The 13,573-nt window shown below is 47.9% G+C and overlaps 1 long non-coding RNA gene across 1 annotated transcript in view; it reads right to left on the bottom strand.

The window, feature by feature from the left end:
- LOC146869255 (uncharacterized) overlaps nucleotides 1-12,219 on the bottom strand; it is a 53,617-nt gene extending 41,398 nt beyond the window's left edge. Inside the window, exon 1 of the long non-coding RNA XR_014981363.1 lies at nucleotides 12,162-12,219. This is a non-coding gene — a long non-coding RNA (uncharacterized LOC146869255). The remainder of the gene's footprint in view (nucleotides 1-12,161) is intronic.
- Nucleotides 12,220-13,573: the final 1,354 nt, after the last annotated feature.

The raw sequence follows: 13,573 nt of genomic DNA, 5'->3' as shown, positions 1-13,573 counted from the left end.
TGCCTTTTAGGGTCCGGTTGAATCTCTCAACCAGCCCATTACCTTGAGGGTGGTAAGGAGTGGTAAACTTGTAGGTTACCCCACACTCCTTCCACAGAGACTTCATATAATTCGAAATGAAGTTGGTGCCCCGGTCTGACACCACCTCTCTGGGGAACCCCATGCGGGAGAAAACACCCATCAGTGCCCGTCCCACCACGGGGGCCGTCACTGTTCGGAGAGGGATGGCTTCCGGGTACCGGGTGGCATGGTCCACCAAGACCAGGATAAACCTGTTGCCCATGGCTGTCTTGGGGTCCAGTGGCCCCACAATGTCAATTCCCACTCGCTCAAAGGGGGTACTGACGACGGGAAAAGGTTGGAGGGGAGCCTTCTGCTTCCGCCCGCTTTTCCCACTTGCCTGGCAAGTCTGACAGGTCCTACAATGGATATCTGAATCCCTTCTCATCTGGGGCCAATAAAAATGGGTGACAAGCCTGTCATAGGTCTTGTCCTGCCCCAGATGTCCAGCTAACGGAACGTCATGAGCCAACCCCAGTAGGAAGGCTCTGAAGCGCTGGGGTACCACCAGCACACGGGCTGACCCAGGTTCAGCAGCCTTAGGCTCGCTATACAGGAGGTCGTTCTCCCAGTAGACCCAATGTGATCCTGACTGATCACCTGTCGTTTGGGCTGAGGCCTGCTGCCTCATACCCACGAGAGAAGGGCACACTTTCTGTTCAGCACAAAATTCCTCCCTGGAGGGACCACCATCCTGCTGCCAATGGGTCAGCTCGGGCAGGTCTCCCAGTTCGGCCACTTGTTCTCCTGTCGGTTCCAGGGCATCCCCCTCAGGGTCTGCTCCCTCCTGGACCGCGGGAACGATGGGGGACGGTTTCCCGCGCCCCCTGCCTCTTCTCTTCACGGTTGGGATCTGGGCCATACTTTCAGGCTCCAGGGCCCCATCAACACCCTTACTGACTGACATGGACCGGGTGGTCGCACACACCCACTCAGGCAGACCCAACATTTCCAGATGCGATTTTCTCTCCACCTTAGCCCAAGGGGAGTCCTCCAAATCATTGCCCAGGAGACAATCAACAGGCATGGCGGGCCTCACAGCAACCTGAAGAGTACCTGAGACCCCCCCACACTCAAAGGGAACTTGAGCTACCTCACACTGACTCTGTGAGTTGTCAGCAGCTACAACGGGGTAGAATGCATGAGGGACCACCTGCTCTCTGGACACCAAGTGACACTTGACAGCTGTCACACTCGCTCCGGTGTCTCTGAGAGCTTCCACCCTATGGCCATTAATGGTCACCCACTGCCTATATTTCTTAGTGTTACTAGGCAGAGGGGTTGGAGGGACCATTTCCACGTCTCCTAAAGAGACCAGGGACATTTCTGTGGGACCCCACCCACCGGGGGCACCCATCTCCTCCCCTCCCAGGGCTACACTCGCTACCTGCCGAGGGGGTGCACGCGGCGGTGCATTCGCATCCTTCATGGGACACTGGGGATCATAATAACGGTGTCCCACCTGCTTACAGGCATAGCAGGTCATGGGGCCCCTGTGAACAGGTTTACCTGTCGGGGCCTCTGGCTTCTTTACAGGGGGAGGCTGGGAACCCTTCCCTTGGTTCCCTTGGGGACTACTTTGGGGCCCTTTCTGAAACTCCCTCTGTTTACCCCTGTCCCCCCCACTCTTCTGCTGGGGACCCTGCCCACCTTTGGCTGAGTCTCCCACTGGACCCTTGTGGACCCTGGTACTGACCCAGCGGTCCGCCTCCTCAGCAAGTTTTCTAGGGTTAGATAGCTTGCTATCAACAAGGTGCTGGCGTAGCTCTGGAAAACAGTTATTAGACAAGTGCTCCCAAGCAAACAAATCATAAAGAGCATCATAACTATCAACCTTGCTACCCTTTATCCAACCATCCATGGTTCTGCAGAAAAAAGACACATATTCAACCCACGTAGTACCAGGCAACTTCTTACATTCTCTAAAGGTTTGTCTGTACTTTTCTGGGGTTAAGCCATATCTCAGCATTAAAGCATCTTTCATATGAGTATAAGACATCCTATCCTCAGCAGGAAGGCTCAACAAGGTATCTCTCCCCTCGTTTGTAAAGCGGCTCCACAACCCCGTTCCCCAATCCTTCTCAGGGACCCGGTGGGCCAACAATGCTAACTCATACGCTTTAAACCATTGGCTAATATCTTCATTCTTACTGTAATCCTTGATCACATCTTTAGGAAAATAAAACCTACTTTCTGCAGGCACAGATGGAGTGCTGCCACCAGAGGGATTCAACTCTAAACTCTTAGTTTTAAGCTCCATCTCCCTCACCATCTTCTCACGTTCAAACGCTAATTTCTCTCTCTCAAAATCTAATCTTTTGCTCTCCATTTCAGCTTCTCTCTTGCTTCTCGCATTCTCTAATTCCAACTGCCCTCCTAATTTAAGTTTTGCCATTTCTAACTTGTACCCCCTCTCCTTCTCCCTGTCTTCCAATTCTTCGGGGGAAAGGCTCCTAGAGGACGCACTACTGCCTGGAGATGACACTGGCCCACCTGTGGGCTCTTCCTCTTCCTCTTCTTCTTCCTCTTCCGGTACCACCACCGGATCAGAGGGATTTCTGGCCTCTAACCAGGCCTTCAGCGCTTTGAGGAAGCCCTCTTTCTTTGAGACACCTGTGGTAGGAACTTTAAACTGCTTGCAAAATCCTTTTAGATCTTTTAGCGTGTAGGAATCTATCTTCTCCTTATCGAATTCCCCCACAACATTCTCCACAGGTGTAGCAGCTCCGGCACTCTCCATGGTCAAAACTGGCAGTGTTTAAGAAAATAAGCTCCAGGAAAGCGGAGAACAAAAATAGGCAATCCTACCAAACAGACTGTGGCTGCGCTATGGTCTGCTTTCACTATGTAGCGTACACTAATCACTGCACATGAGTCATAAATGCAAAGTTCAAATCCCACCGCTGACCACCAATGTTAGAACCGGCGGTCTCTAGTTGGCAGAGGTATACACTTCTGACAAATAGGGACCAACCAACTCTAGTCAGGGCAAGGGGATTACACACTCAGATAACCCCTGCTACCCCCTTGGTAGCTTGGCAGAGCAGACAGGCTTATCTCAGAGGCAGTGTGTTAAGCATTTATGACCACATACAGTAATAAAGTGAATACACTACAGATGGACACGACACAGAAGTTATTATAAAAATAGTATTTTTATATAAGGCTTAGCACAAGACCAAATAACGACAAAAATATACCACAGTCTTAATAAATACTCTTTGGAAGGAAAAATAATAGTTCAAGTAAGGTTTCTTCTTGGCAAATAGTTCTTTAGCAAAGTATTCTTCTGAGCACAGTTCTTTGGCAACAATGTAACCCCCACAGGAGTCACACGACGTCGAGTCTACAAGATTCCCAAGGTTCGGCGTCGACCGCGAGGAGCGCTACGTCGAGCCTGGAGTCGCAACAGACCCCACAAGTACAGTACCTTGAGAAACGAAGAAAACGATGATCCACGGCGTCGGGATGTCGGCGTCGAGGTCGGCGTCGATCGTGCCTCGGAGTCGGGTCAATCCGCAGCGGTGTTGAGGGATGTCGGGCTGGAGCAGCGCTCAAGGCGTCGAGAAGGCGTCGAGTCGATGCGATCAGCAGCGGCGTCGGGACGGGGTCGCTTGGAGGTAGAGCCGATACTCACTCCTCACTGGCGTCGATACCGGCGTCGAGACGGGGTCACTTGGAGCCGGGGCCGATACCCACTGCTCACTGGCGTTGCTGCTGGCGTCGATCGGGCCCGGCGGCCGGCGTCGAAGGCTCGGGACACTGGAGCCGTTACTCACGATGTCGAGCTGGATTCGGCGGCGTCGGCGGCGTCGAGACTGCAGATTTTCCCTTGTGTACTGGAAACAACACTTTCCAGCAATTCAGCAAATGGTGAAGTCCTTTGGCCCTGTGACTTCAGCAGGAGACTGGCACTCTTCCAGCCCTTGGAGATTTCCTAGCAAGTGTTCAGAGAGTACACACCAAGTTCCTCTCTCCTTGTTCCTTGGCAAAAATAAAGAAGCAGCTTTCAGGTTCCTCCACAGCAAAACAGCACTCTGGCAGAAAGGGGAGGCAAGTCCTTAGATCAGCAGGCTTCTTGTCCTTGGTACAGGTTTCCTTGTCAGAAGTGATCTGAGTTCTTGGTTCAGGGGTCCTTCTCTTATACCCCTTTTTCCCTTTGTTCCCTTTGTCCAAGCAGGGCGATTCCCACCATCTCAGGTTTGTTGTGGGTGTTGCCAGGCAGAGGCACCTGGCCTATTCACTGGGCAGGGCAGAGTCCTCAGCCGCCCAGCAGGAGGCGGAGCCAGTATTGTCACTGGTAGGAGCAGGGCTATCAGTCGCCCAGCAGGAGGCGGGGCCAGTATTGTGTCAGGCAGGGCAGGCTACTCTTCCCTCACTCTACGTGTAAACGCCCCATTCACCCCACACTGACTCACTCAGACCTCTGGAGCCACTCAGCCCCTGACACACACACCAAACCAGCAGAGACCGGTAGATAGTTGGACAAGAAAATAGCCACTTTCTGAAGTGCTATTTTCAAACATAGAATTTAAAAACCATCCATCCTAAAGGGTGTGTTATTAAATTCTGAGTTCAGGGATACTAAACTCGACTTGCTACCATGCTCCCTGAGTCAGATAGATTATAATGGAGTTAATAATCAGTCTGCCCAGTCTGGCCTATTGGAGGCAGGTAGCCCTTCAATAGTGAAAAACGAAAATGGCTGTAATTCACTATTAGGTCATGCCACACACATCAGGGCATGACCTACCTTTTACCAACAATGCACCCTGCCCTAGGGCCTACCATAGAGGTGTCTGAAAGGTGGCAAAGTGAAGGTTTAGAGACTGGCAAGTAGGTTTCCTTACCAAGTCGACATGGCAGTCAGGGACTGCACGCAGGCGCCGCGGTGGCAGGCCTGAGACACATTTTGCACGCTGCTTCTGTGGGTGGCACAACCAGTGCTGCAAGCCCACCAGCAGCAGTTAACTTACACGCCCTTGGCACACGCAGTGCACTAGACTAGGGTCTGAACAGTAAGTCAACCAAGCCAATCATGGTAACACCAATCAATGTACAATTTAACATAGGGAGCACTTGCACTGTGGCACTGATCAGCAGTGGCACAGTGCCCAAAGCAATAATCCAGCAAAAACATCGTAAACAGAGGAGGCAAACAGAAAAAATGGAGGAGAGACTCATGCCAATGATGCCAGGTCTAACAGTGCCTAGCTGCAACATTTAAATGGATGACAAATAACCACCTTAAATGTAATGCCGGTAAGACGAAAATTCTGCCAGTTGGAAAAGAAAATCTGTTTTCCCCGAAAGGATGTTGGCCTGATGATGAGGAAACTCCCCCCAATACCATCACATCAGTCCGGAACTTAGGCATTACATTTGACAATCAGCTATCCTTCAAACAACAAGCTGTTGCAGTAGCTGGCACATGTTTTCATATTACTGAAACCTTGAGAAAGTTCTTCGATCTTCTGCCACTGTCAGCCAGGAAAACTGTTGCTGTAGCCTTGATTACTTCCAGGCTGGACTACTGTAATAGGCTATATGCTGGAACCAGTAGATCGGTACTCCACAGACTACAAATGGTCCAACATGCAGCGGCCCGCCTAGTATTAGGCTGGCCACGCAGATCATCAGCTTCCGCGGCAATGGATGCTCTACACTGGCTTCCAATTGCAAAGAGGATCCTTTTTAAGGTCCTCTTGATCACCTTTAGGGCTTTTCACCATCAAGGCCCTAAATATCTAAGCCAGGGCTTTAGACGATATAATCCGGTACGCTGTCTAAGGTCTGTGGGTCAGAATCTGTTAGTTATCCCTAAATTTAGACTGACAACAAAAGGTGGTAAATCTCTTTTCGTGTTGGGCGCCAAGGCCTGGAACAAGCTCCCCCTTTTCTTACGTTCCATGTCGGATGAAACCCAATATAGGAAAGCACTAAAAACTTGGGTATACTCTATGTCCGATTCAGCTTGCATAGCAATGGTTTAAAGATGCAGTGTCTTGTGCGAAATGTTGTCTACCTCTTCCCCCCCATCTCGTACATCGGAGTTGGGTGAGCGCCAAGATACTCTCTGGAGTGATAGCAGCGCTATAGAAGTGGACTTTACATTACATTACATTACAGTGGGTGGGTTTGCCCTAAGTGTAGTATTATTGGGAGAGGCAGAAGGATTGAGAGATATGGGTCCGCGGAAATCTCGTGGGCCCACAGGGCCCTTGGACCCCTGCAAAGTGGCTACAGCCCGAGCCTGTGTTTCTGGCCCTACCTCTAGGTGGGAGGGCTGGCTTAGATCCCCATGTCCAGGCTCTACTCGTCCTCTCGGGGCCATCAGAATGCCCTTTCCATGGCCCAGTCCCACTATCCCTGGTTGTCAGTCCACTTCTTCCAGTGCCCCAAATCTGTTGGTTACAGGCAGATTATAGAATAGAGGTCTGGTGGGAGGGTGCCTGCAGCCAGGGTTCTGGTGGTCAATAGGCTGGCTGTCATAATCTGAGATTACATCTGCCCTAACGGAGTTATAGCACTGGGAATAGAAATGGTCAAGCGGGAGGGCTCTCATCTCTGTGTGGGGCTCTATGGGGCTAAATTTCTGACTTAGTAGCCTGCGTACAGTCTGGGGATTTTTAAAGTTAATGACCACACTGTCCCCTTGGATTGTTTTTTTGCTGGATCCCACCCAAGCAACTCTCTGGACCCTTAGAATTTCCCCAGCCCTTTCATAGGGGAACTACCTATGCCTTGCTAGCCAAAACAAACTTTTATTCCTCACGTCTAGTTGTGACTCCCTCTGGGTATTATTAGGTAATGGTACCCCTGCCAAAATGATCACATAGGGGGATGAGGCTGGTGGAAGGTTTATGATTGGCTGGGTGACTGCTTCCAACCTACCCACTGGACACTCTTCCCTCCCCGACTCTTCTCTACTTGTGCTAGGCCCTGGTACACTGTTGGTGCTTTGATGGGTACTCCGCATGGTATGTGTTATAGCATTATTTCCAGCCTCACAGTGAGGTTTCCTCATAGTTGGGTTCAGTGTCCGTACTTGCCCCCATTGTACGCCGGGGCAGTGAGCTAATTATCAACTGGATAATGGGGTCTTGAGTCCTAGGTGTCACTTGATTGTCTAGGGGAGCCTGGCTGGTAGGATCTCTCTGGCAACTGGAATCACGCCCCCTCACTACAGATTGTATTGTATTGGCACTGACGTGCATTTGCCTTGGATCCCCCATGGTTGTCAGGTTATTTATTTGATCAACTAAAGGGGCAACTTCTTCCTTTAGAATAGCTCTGAATTGGGTCAGCAGGTCTGCCAGTAGGGTCTGAGCCCAGGATGGATACTTTAAATCTTTACCGGTATTAACAGTGGATTCTGTTATTGGATTTGGCTTGGGTGTGTGTTCTGCACTTGTCTCGTGCCCCCCTTTCGCTTTCTTGCTCTTAGGTGCCCCCCCACCTGCTTGCTTATGTTTCCCATTCTTGCGAATGCCTGCGCCCACTTTCCCCTTTCTAGTTACAATTGTCTAAACATTTACTTGTTGTGGGGGGGGGGGGGGAGCATTTCCAGGCACTGCGGGAATAATATTAGGAGTAGGCAAAACTACTAGTGGAAAGGAAAGATCTGGAGTTATTGACAGATGCCTTTCAGTGAGTTCTATTTCTGTTGTGATAGCGCCTATAGCCCTTTGTAGCATTCTGTCAATTGAGTTTAGGTGGGGCGGGGAGGAAGGGTTTATTTGGGCCTCGGACTTTTTAGTAACACAAGTACGTTTCCACATTGTTCAACTTAGGAGGAATCCCAAATATGCATGCCCTTTATGCAAGTCAAACAGTCCAATAGGCAATAAACAAACACACACGCCTATAGAAAATATAGTAAGTAAAGGACCCAAAAGAATTTGTTAGGCTCGTAGGTAGAGTCTACACCCCTTGGGATCACAGTAGGTGGGGTCAAGCAACCATAGGCATACAACAATTAGAGTTTGTGATGGTAAGGAGGGCGCCAAGAAGGACCCAGTCTACTTGCCGTTGAGGGGTGCTTGTCAAAGTGGTCCTGCGGTGAAATATCGGGTACCGCTCAGCCGTATTGTAGTGAAAGTGCCACTCTTGTAGTCTGGCACCCTCCGACCACCACCCTTTTAACTGACTTTAGGGTGTTATTTTACCCTAGCCTTAATGTAGGATGGTCCTGCATATACTCGCTTCTCTTCCATCCTGTAATCTTGCTGTCTTTCTTTGACATGGCCTCATGTCATCCTTCCTTCTGACTTTACCTTGCATCAAACTTTTCTGTGTGCACAGTGGTGCTTGTAAGTTGTGTGGATGAGAATTATAGGTGCTGACTATTGCCTTTGACAGGGCCTCATGTCTGACTCTACCTTGCTGCTGCATGCACAGCAGTGCTTGCAAGTTGTTTGGGTTATTCACATTCAAAGTCTTGGTGTTTTCCTGAGTGATTGTTTTTGTTTAGTGTACTGTGGAAGGCCTTGTGAGAGCTTCGTCAAGACAGAGGCTGGAATAAGTGCGAATGGAGGAAGAGACTTGAGAGCTCCTTACTGCCATGAGGATGCTTGCTTGGAACTTGGCCAGTTCTGGTAAAATTCCTCTGGCGGTGGGAGGAGGTCTTTCACGAATCTTCTAGTGTGTTTAAAGCTGAGGGTTGCAGGCTGAGAAACTGGGAGTTTGGATTCCAGGCGAGGGCAGACGTGTCTATCTCGGATTGAACCCTGGCTTGCTGAGCTCTGGTCCCCGGCTGTAATTCCCCCAGACAGAAGTGGGCAGTGTATGCACCAGGTGATGTATTGAGTTTTGTTGCAATTGCCATTGTGATGTGAGCCAGTGTCTGTGATCGTTTGAGGTGTTTTCTTTGTGGTGTGGGAGGTGCACATCAGAGTGATCCTCTACTGAGTGTGTAAGTATATATATATATATATATCTTTCTGATCTCTTGTATGACCTCCAGTGTATCTTATCTTATATCAGTTATTGCTTGTTTATTAATCAGTATTATAGTTTGTGCCTTTAGATTATAAGTTTGCTACATATATTTGAATCTTATGCATTTGGTATCTGAGATAGCCTTTGTTTAGAGAGTATTATGTAATAAACCCCAAGCCTTATTCTAAAAGTGATAAAGTCTTTGCATTTTATTAAATAAAACCCCTTTTCAAAAGGTGCTGTTTGTTTTGTGTTGAAGTCTTGCTGTGCCAGGAGTGGTAAGACATGCTCAAAAGTATTTGCCTCCCAGGTGGGAGTGCAGGGATTGAGTGTGGCTTATTGGTGAGAAGCCACATTCAAAACACGTATACTCCTGAAGCGTATGTTCTTCCTTGAGCACAGATCTTTAGAGTCCACTGCAGGATGACCAATTAACAGCGACTGCAGGATATTTAGTGGTGGGCAAGCTGGAAGGCCTCAATGCAACAAAGGAAGCCTTAGGTCGCAGGGCACCCTGGGACTTGAAGTCCCACCAGGGTCTATTGCGGCTCTGCAAGGAGGTGAGAGTCAGGATGTTACACCCTGGGACGAAATTCCCACCAGGGTGTTGCTGGTGCCACGGACTGTCCCCAACAGGCAGGAAAACAGCTTCCTAAATCCTGCGCCACGGGAAAGATAGCAGCGCTTTTGAGCGCATGTAGAGCTCCTCACCTGTGGCAGCTGAATTAGGTCGCAGGGCACCCTGGGACTTGAAGTCCCACCAGGGTCTAGTGTGGCTCTGCGAGGATGGTCGTTGCAGCTCTGCAGGAAGGTGAGAGTGAGGATGTTACACCCTGGGACGAAATTCCCACTAAGGTGTTGCTGGTGCCACGGACTGTCCCCAACAGGCAGGAAAACAGCTTCCCAAGTCCCTACGCATAAATAAAAGGCATTGTCATTTACAATGCCCATAGCTCCAACTCACGTAAATGCGAGACCTATTCCATTGCAAATGCTTGTTTAGGACGTGTGCCCTGGTTGGAAAACAGGGATAGTCGATGCAGCTGGAGCAGCCCTTGACTAGCGAAGGTGGCCAGGCTCCATCTACAGACTCTAGTCTGCTCAGGGAGCAGCAGAATGGCAGGGGGAGGACTGGTTATACTCACAGATCTCTAGGACTTTCCTGAGAGTCGTGTTCATGGATCTCTTGTTTTCCAGTCATGACTTGCTACCAATATGACGTTAAGTGCCGAGACACAGTTAGATTTGGAATGACTATTGAACAAATAAAGTACCTTTGATGTGATGAGTTTCTTCTTCGTCTTCGGAGCTTTTGTACAAGGAGATGGTGGCTCGTGACGGCAGTTTTCTATGCAATTGTGAAGTAAGTACTTCTGAATAGTGTCTTCATGTAGAAGGAGCCTTTTTTAATCAAAGTAATCTAAGTGACCGCTTGGACGATTTTACTTCAAAGTGCTTTGCACATGTTTATGCAATGTCCTTGTGTAAAAGAACCTAGCTGTAAACCGTGCCCAGGGCACCTTTTGTTCAGGTAACCCCACTAAATGAATATAGCTCTCAGGATACACAAGCAGCCCCGGTTCTTCTTGTTTTTATAAAACACTTCACATGGGCCTGCAGTCCCACTCTCAGCTTAACTTGCAAGATAAGAAGGAGATCTTTAGGGGATGTAAAATCAGCAGGGTTATCCCACTCCTCCAGAAAGCACATATGACAGCGGGGTATCCCGAGACACTCCCTGTATGACAAAATGAAAAGCAACCTACCGGTACGAGGCCGTAAAGGGATGTGTCCGAAAGAATCTGAGAAGCATGACCAAGAAAAGACAAGAGCCTCGTGTGTGGCTTAGTTTATGTGTATTTACGCTTCCCAGCATAGCGGGCAAATAGCTGAATCAGTCCGTTCCTTAACAAAAATAAAACCTTGCATAATGTAACCTGCAGTTACGTTAAACAAGTATGTTTTACATTAACAAAATTTACTTTATCTATATTCTTTCTTATACGCAGCGTTTCAAAAGCGATTTGTGTCAGACCGGCTACAACCATGTCTTTAAAGTGCAGTCTGCATAGGTATGTGCGAGGAAGAAAATACCGCTATATTTGTGACTTGCATTGTACCACTCCTTGCTTTAGGGTGGTAGGTTTCTGTTGGGAGAAATGTGTAGACACATTGATTGGCTAATTTGTTTCTTGTGGGTGAAGAGAGACATTACCAGCAGGAGGGATGGGTGCCGAAAGGGGGCTGAATAGTTCATAGCTGTCTTGTGAAAGGAGAGGCATGGCTGCAAAGATTGCTATCGCTCTCCTGAACTGCATATGGGTCTTATCTGGGAACATTCAGTGAATTTGTGCAGTAGAAAAAATGAAAACATGATGCATGTTTATTCTAAATGTTTGTATAAATAAGCAGATACTTGGGCACAAACAGGTCGTTGAGTGTAAAGAGTTGGAGTATCTGATTGTATTTTTAAAACTTACATTTCGCAGTGCATTTGTGCAAATTGAATATGCAAGTAGGGAAGGGGATGGTAACGGGCGCTGGTTTCAACCTCTACTGTATATACGAAGCAGGAATGACATGGAGAAGTACATCTTGAGTGCTACTTGAACAAGCAACAGAGTGGGAAGCATGGCAGGAGAGGCAGCAGTAACACAACGGTGGCATTGAGGCGATGGGAGGAAGAATAGTTAAATGAAAGCAGCTAGGGCGCAGAAGCTGAACACATACAAACAGTAACAGAGCAGGAAACCAAGAAAGAAAGAGTCCCACATTGAACAGATTAAGAACTATAGCGGAATGAGACAGTGCTAGGCCCCTGCTCTGTGGGAGGAACAGAAGAGAGAAAGGAGGCAAGACTGACTACTAGCAAGCAAGGATTTTTAAAGGACACTGACAGACAAATGTAAAGCACTTGCAAAAATGGGAGGAACTTGATGTACACATACTGATTACAGCAGGTCTCGAAGAGACAGTGCCTGCACTGTCTAGCTCGACCTAAAAAACTGTTCTACTAGTTCCTCATGTTGCAGCTGACACTTCTGCTCTCAGTGTTCTACAGATAGTTATCTCTCTCCTGTAGTAGCTTTAGATCCCACTGCTCACACTTACTTCCTCAAGGGAACTCTACTCTTTTAGTTCCTTAGACATTTAACTCTCACCTTCAGGAGCTCCACATCCTGCTGCTGACACTTTCCCTGTATCTCTTCGATCAGGTCCTGGTGAGTGGATTGCGGCTTCTCCAGTTCACTCAGTTTCTCTCGAATCTTCATCATCTTTTCCTTGTCTTTCTCTTCCAGTTTGCTAATAAGTTTTTCCTTTTCTTTCTCCAGAAACTGCTTCAGAAGGTCAAATGTGTTCAGAATATTGTCGGCATGCGTCTTGAAGATTCCCTTCTTTAACAATCAAACAAAGCACATCATATTTGTATTATTATAAAACAATGAAATAGATCACATTCTGCCTACATATTTCACTGATACTGGTTTCCATGTTAACCATATATGTACTATTATAAGGAACAAGGAGACCCTAGGAGTCAGAAGGGACCAAGGGTGTAAACATTATTATAAAGGAACAGTGGTTCCATTCAATTAGAGTAAATTAAGGTGCCACAATTAGTACAATGAAAAATTGGGTTTTATGTTTGAAGACAATGCAGAGATAACTAGTAAATTACAGTAAATAGTGAGAAAAAAGTAAAACAGTGAGTGAGTTGGTGGCAGGGTAATAGGAAATCAGCCGATTTCCGGTACCCAGGCAAGTGATTTAAAAGGTGACTTTTTGGTGCTCGAAAGTAGTTGTTAACAAAAAGTCAGTAAGACATTTCATACTCCGACATTTCAATTTGCAATACAATGGAGTTTAGAAATGGTTGTCGACGACGTTTCGATCCCTTAGCGAGTGGTGGGATCTCTTCAGGATAGGAGAATGACAATTATTTGCCTGGGAGGTAGCCTAGTGGGGAGGGGGAGAAGAATAACAATATGCAAAGTTAGGAAGGGAGGTTAGAAAGAATAAAAGAAGGCGAAGGGAGAGTGGATTAAAATTGGAGCAATTAGTAATATACGAGGAGAGAGGAGTGCCACAAGGGTGGTGCAGAGAATTAAATTATCAAAGTGGAAGAGACTTACAGTGCCCGGTGCGGGAAGAGGATGATCCACAATGGGTGGTGTGTGATGCGCAAAAGCGTCTAATACAACAATTACGAATGTTAGTGTTGAAGTCCGGAAATCGTAGAATGTTCAGAATTACGTGGAGGCGGGAAAATTGAGCCTGCAGGAGAACCGGAGAGTAAAAAGGAGGTAGGGGAGTGCGTGAGCGCAAGTTGTAGTGAGTCGGGCTGAGGCTTACCAGAATTGCGGTGAGACACCATGAGTAGAAAAATGGCCCGTCAGATACCGTCTCAGGCCGGGACTCGGAGGAGGTTGAGAATCTCCTGTCCTGAAGAGATCCCACCACTCGCTAAGGGATCGAAACGTCGTCAACAACCATTTCTAAACTCCATTGTATTGCAAATTGAAATGTCAGAGTATGAAATGTCTTACTGACTTTTTGTTAACAACTACCTTCG

Source organism: Triturus cristatus, chromosome 1_1 (assembly GCF_964204655.1).
Source record: "Triturus cristatus chromosome 1_1, aTriCri1.1, whole genome shotgun sequence".
Classification (NCBI taxonomy): domain Eukaryota; kingdom Metazoa; phylum Chordata; class Amphibia; order Caudata; family Salamandridae; genus Triturus; species Triturus cristatus.
Note: the sequence above shows the minus strand (reverse complement) of the source record. Positions and strands in the feature narration are given on the sequence as shown.